Source organism: Schistocerca piceifrons, chromosome 10 (assembly GCF_021461385.2).
Source record: "Schistocerca piceifrons isolate TAMUIC-IGC-003096 chromosome 10, iqSchPice1.1, whole genome shotgun sequence".
Taxonomy (NCBI): domain Eukaryota; kingdom Metazoa; phylum Arthropoda; class Insecta; order Orthoptera; family Acrididae; genus Schistocerca; species Schistocerca piceifrons.
Window position 1 is genome coordinate 73612197 of NC_060147.1, and position 5982 is coordinate 73618178.

Consider the following 5982-nt stretch of genomic DNA (forward strand, 5'->3'; position numbering starts at 1 on the left):
CATGTTCTACTTGCGACTACGAGCGATACTGAACAAGGAGATTTCGATCAACAGTTCTGTAACGTGATTATTCTTTTTTATTTGCTGTTAGTGGTAATATACATGGACTGTTCTTCTTTCAAATAAATAACCATTTTTCTTACTCGTACCTTAAATTTTCCGAGGTCTTAATTAAGACAGCATGACTACCTCTTGTATTTCCCGTCGAAAGATGCTACCCTGGTAATTGAGAATGTCGCTGATCGAGTCTTGTGAATATACTGACAGGTGGCGCAGTTCATTGTGGTACTGGACTACCACGTTGGTCTGCCTCCATAGTAGAGTGGTCTGCGCAGCTGACTGATACGCTTCGGACCCGGGTTCGACACCAGATACTGCCACGGATTTTTCCTACGTGGGTGAACCGGAATGCGGTGCACTCAAGATCATGACGCCAGTTGAGGAGCTACTCGATTGTGCGGTAGGGCTGTAGATCACGAAAACAGAGAACATCGAGCAGAGCAGCGTGCTGACCTCACGCCCCTCCATACTGCACCCAGTGATGGAATGTCGCCATTGGCGGACGTTGACACGGCGGTCGGTTGGTATCGATTGGCCCGCCATGGACTGTGGATGGAGTTAGTGTTTTTTATTACGATTTCGGAGGAGAGATGTCCAAATCACCAACTGCCCATCCAGGTGTGTGCATCCTTGGTTTCTGAAAACTGGATTATGTAACTGCTAGAATGATTACCATGAAAATGGCGCAGTCAATTTCATTCCCTATATTTGTCATACAGAAATCGTTTATTTATCTGTTACATATATAAAGCAGAGTGTAAGTTTATGTAAGTCTGGAATCTCTTCCGAAACCGATGGATCGATTTCAGTGGAGATAGTAGCAAAAATGTGTGTTTTCTAGCCCCTGGCAGCTAACTTGTTTGGGAACAGTATCGGCCTCCCTGCCTCGCGGGATTAGCCGAGCGGTCTAGGGCGCTGCAGTCATGGACTGTGCGGCCGGTCCCGGCGGAGGTTCGAGTCCTCCCTCGGCCGTGGGTGTGCGTGTTTCTCCTTAGGATAACTTAGGTTAAGTAGTGTGTAAGCTTAGGGATTGATAACCTTAGCAGTTAAGTCCAGTAAGATTTCATATACATTTTTTTTCGGCATCCCTGATCAAAATGTTTTGCAGGGCAGCCTACAGATCAGGGGCAAGAAACGGTTTTGCAGGGGCCCTACATATAAGCTTCACTGCGTGACAGGCTTATTGTGTTGGAATAATGTCGGCCTATTTTATCCACCTGCTTTGCGTGGCGGCCTGGCCCGTACATCGGGGACAAGTAAATGATTTCCAGGCCCCTGTTGTGTAGCCTGCCCAGCGTGACATGCATGTAACGGGAGAGGTAGTAGTAGTAGTATTGGCTTGTTTTATTGAACTGCGTTGCAGGGCCCTCCCGTGCTGATGAGCATAACTGGGGATAGGTCGAGATGGACAGAGTGAGGGTGAGTAGGAAATGTACAGAGAGAATGGAGGAGAGAGATATGCATGAAGTGCATGGAAGGTTTAGAGGGATAGTATTCAGGGGGATAAAGGAAGGCGTGCAGGGGGAGGCAGAGAAGGAAAAAGAGAGGGGGAAGAAGATATGGTCAGAGGAAGGGGGGAAAGATACGGTCAGAGAGAGGGGGCAGAGAAAATGGACAAAGTCAGGGGATGAGGGGATCGACCGACAGATGTGTGAGGAAGAGTTTGACACAGAGAGGGGGACCGGAAGGTGTGTTCAGTACATATGTCGACTGGATACGTGGGAGAAGCAGCGGCAAAAAGGCTAGTTTGAATATAAAATGGAGATTTCTCAAACTACAGTCGTTGCTTGTATCTCTTTAAGACCCGTCTTAATGTTGACGTCATACCTTGTTGGAATATTATACACTCACTTTGGACTTTCGTTGAGGAATAATGGAGGTAAGTCATGGGCGACTGTAAGAGTAGCAACGTGCAGGACACGCAATACTCAGAAGCGGCTGTTTCTCGCCTGTCCATGAGCTGACTAATTCCCAGCAGGAGTTTCCGCCGGTAGTCGGTGGCCGTAAATTTCGGACTTGTCGCGCCGCGCAGGTGTATAAGTTACAACGGCGGGGACCCCGGTGCTCGGACGGCGTGTAGTGTATAAGTTACGGCGTTTTGGCAGCGAATACGACGCCCGGCTTCAGGTGCGCCGCGCGTCACGCGGTCATCCAAAGCCGCCCACTTAGGCGGCTGCTTTACAGCTGCCAGGGTCACACCGGGTATTAATCCTCGCGGCGGCTAGAGGGTCGTGTTTACTTCGCGCGATCCGCCTCGGGGACGGAGGTGGCGCCGTGACGTCACGCCGCGGGCTCTACCTTACCTTGTGCAACTGGAGACTGGGAGCTGGTGTGTTTGTGGGAGGGGCGGGGCTTATTAAATATTAGCGGTCGCAGGGCGGGGCTAGCGGGCCCCGTTAATTACAGCAACCTGGGATGCGAGCTCGCGGGCTAACGAGGATAAGTGGACGAATAGACGCAGCCGGAGCGAATGCGCGCTTGGCGCTAGACAGCAGTTCGGAACAGAAGTTGCTTTTCTTCCATTGTTTCAGGAAAACAGTTGTGCCTATTCAGTTTGAAAGGCAGCCGCCGTGTCGCGGGCGCCCTTCATAAATCGCGCGGAATGCGTGAGTCACTTGTCAACTCATAGACGATCCGTCACTAGCTGACTCTGTACGGTGGGGACGGATATCTTTGCCATAGGAACAGACAGGTAGTGGAGACTGGGGAATACCGAGATGCCATACAACGCCAATGCCATCGTTTTCGCAGCTGAGTAGCGCTGTAGTCACTGGGAGATACTGCTGCATCACAGCGGACGATGCCAGAAATAGGGTACACACAGGCGACGAATTTTTGAACACGGCAGTCGTATTGAGGCTCCAAGACTTAAATTTTATTGAATTTTGGTGTAGGCTTAACTGATGTAAGCGTTCCAGTATTCTAACGGTAACAGCCAGGAGCATAATATATGTCCTAGTACATGTTTTACCACGGGTTTCTAACTTTTTGAGAATTACCAAAGCCATTAAACTCTGTTAAACACCGTGGCATCTGAGTGGAGTAATATCCACAGACGAAGATGGGGCAATGTCGACATGGGGTAGATATTTTTTCATACCCCAAAACTCAGAAAAAAAAGGGTTTACACGTAAGTAAGGTCTTGAATCTAATTTCAGATGGCTAAGACAAGGGAAAAAAAGAGATTAGGGAGGACTAAAGGACTGAAGAAACCCTATAAATAACAGGTAGGGAGATCATTCAGGTGGCCGAGCGGTTCTAGGCGCTACAGTCTGGAACCGTGCGGCAGCTACGTTCGCAAGTTCGAATCCTGCCTCGGGCATGGATGTGTGTGATGTCCTTAGGTTAGTTAGGCCTAAGTAGTTCTAAGTTCTAGAGGACTGATGACCTTAGAAGTTAAGTCCCATAGTGCTCAGAGCCATTTGAACCATTTTTTGAGATCACTCAAAGCAGCTGAACGTAACAAAAATTACACTTTATATTTGATTAAAACCAAATTCAGACAAGAAATCTTCTTGCAGAAGATAATCTGTTTCTACCCTTGCACAAGAACAAGAATTAGTAAACCAAGCCACCACTCTGGGGCAATTATTCGTCGGCATTTCGCTGTTTGAGTTGCGGCGGACTGCCTATGACATTCCCGAAAAACTACGCCTCAGGCTAAATTCCAAAAATATGTCCGGATAAGTCTGGGTTTCTGGTTTTAAAAAAGAGAAATTCTAAAATAAGTTAAGGAGCCATCAGCAACAAGTATCAGTAGAGTTCTAGATTTTCAACTATAACACCGATTTTGAAAAACATGCTGTGTACAGTATTTGATAAATGATAAGACAATAAAAACGGTTACTTTCTCAGAATAGGAATTTTATTCTGTCGTTTTCATAATGTTGGTATTACACTGTAAGGATGTGGAGGTTACCCAGGTGCTATGGGCAAAATCGACATGTCGCTGACTTGTGAAAATTGTTGTACAGCTCCGAAGGTATTCAACATTTTTCGATTTTCCTGATACATGCGCCTTACATTCCTGTGTCACGCACGGTGCCATGAATTTTTCGATGGAAGCGACGCATTTCAGAACAAAAAGCTTCCTCATGTGTGCCCTATATCTTGAGGTATCGGGCAGAGCCATAGGTGAGTATTTTTCTGTTGGACGTGTCACGCATTTATAATCACAACGCGCTCTTCCTGCGGAGCGCACCGAGAAGAAGTGATTTAAACTTTCGTCTTGTGTGTTATAGACATGGGAACATTCAGGGAGGAACTTTCAGGCAACGGTGAGACTGCACCAAGCTGCGAGCATTCAGGCTGTGTTCAGGTGACTGAAATTATGTAAAATCATCTCCGTTTCGTGTTGCACATATTGGGAATTGACGTAAAAAATGTCACGCCTTTGTTCTGACTTGTGATTTCATCAAAACACGTGTTGATTGGTATCTGTTTTTGAGTTAACCATCCGTAAGTTCTAGTGAATAACAAAGAGATTTTCTCACTCTCACTCATTGTTTGCCTTTCACTTCGACCAACTCAGCATGAAATGTTGTTGTACTGTTCCCTCACAAATGCAGAAAAGAAACTGCCGCACAATACTCCACTACATCAACGGTTTATGCTATTTTGTTTTGCTTCATCTAGTGGCGTGTTACGTAGTGTGATGCAGGAAATTGAACTTTGTAACTGTTTTAAATTGTTTTGTGTTGTGAGCTACAGTGAGCTGACAAAATTCATGAGATACCTGCTATTATCGTGTCAGACCTCTTTTGCCCCGACGTAGTGCAATTCGACGAGGCTTGGACTCAACAAGTCATTTGAAGTCCTCTGCAGAAAAAAGTAAGCCACACTGCCTCTATGCCGTCCATAATATCGAAAGTGTTGCCAGTACAGGATTTCATGCATGAACTGAGCTCTTGATTATGTCCAATAAATGTTCGATGAGATTCATGTCGAGCGATCTGGGTGGCCAAATCATTGGCTCGAACTGTCCAGAACATTCTTCAAACTGTCCAGAATATTCTTCAAATCAATCGCGAATAACTGTGGCCCAGTGACATGGCCCATTGTCATCGATAAGAATTCATTCGTTGTTTGGGAACGTGCCATCGTTGGCTGGCCGGAGTGGCCGAGCGGGTCTAGGCGCTACAGTCTGGAGCCGCGCGACCGCTACGGTCGCAGGTTCGAATCCTGCATCGTGCATGGATGTGTGTGTTGTCCTTAGGTTAGTTAGGTTTAAGTAGTTCTAAGTTCTAGGAGCCTGATGACCTCGGCAGTTAAGTCCCATGGTGCTCAGAGCCAATAGAACCATTTTTCGTGCCATCGTTGTTTGGGAACGTGAAGTCCATGAATGGCTGCAAATGCTCTCCAAGTAGTCGATCATCCACAGCACCTAGTCCATTCCATGTAAACACGGCCCACACCACTGTGGAGCCATCACCAGCTTGCACAGTGTCTTGTTGACGATTTGGGTTCATGACTTGGTAGCGTCAGACCGAGCGAGGTGGCGCAGTTGTTGGAAGACTGAACTCGCATTCCAAAGGACTACGGTTCAAATCCGCGTCCGGTCACGCATATTTAGGTTTTCTGTGATTTCCCTAAATCGCTCCATCCAAATGCCACGATGGTTTCTTTGAATGAATGGGTACGGCCGATTTTCTTCCCCATCCTTGATACCATCCGAACTTAAGTTCTGTCTCTAATAACATCAGTGTCGACGGATGTTAAACCCAATCTTCCATCCATCGCGGGGTCTGCACCAGTCTCGAACCCTACCATCAGCTAATACCATCTGAAATCGGGACTCATCTCACCGGGCTACGGTTTTCCAGTCTTCGAGGGTCCAACCGATATGGTCAGGAGCCCAGGAAAGGTGCTGCATGTATTGTCATGCTGTTATTAAAGGCACTCGCGTCGCCCGTCTTCTGCCAT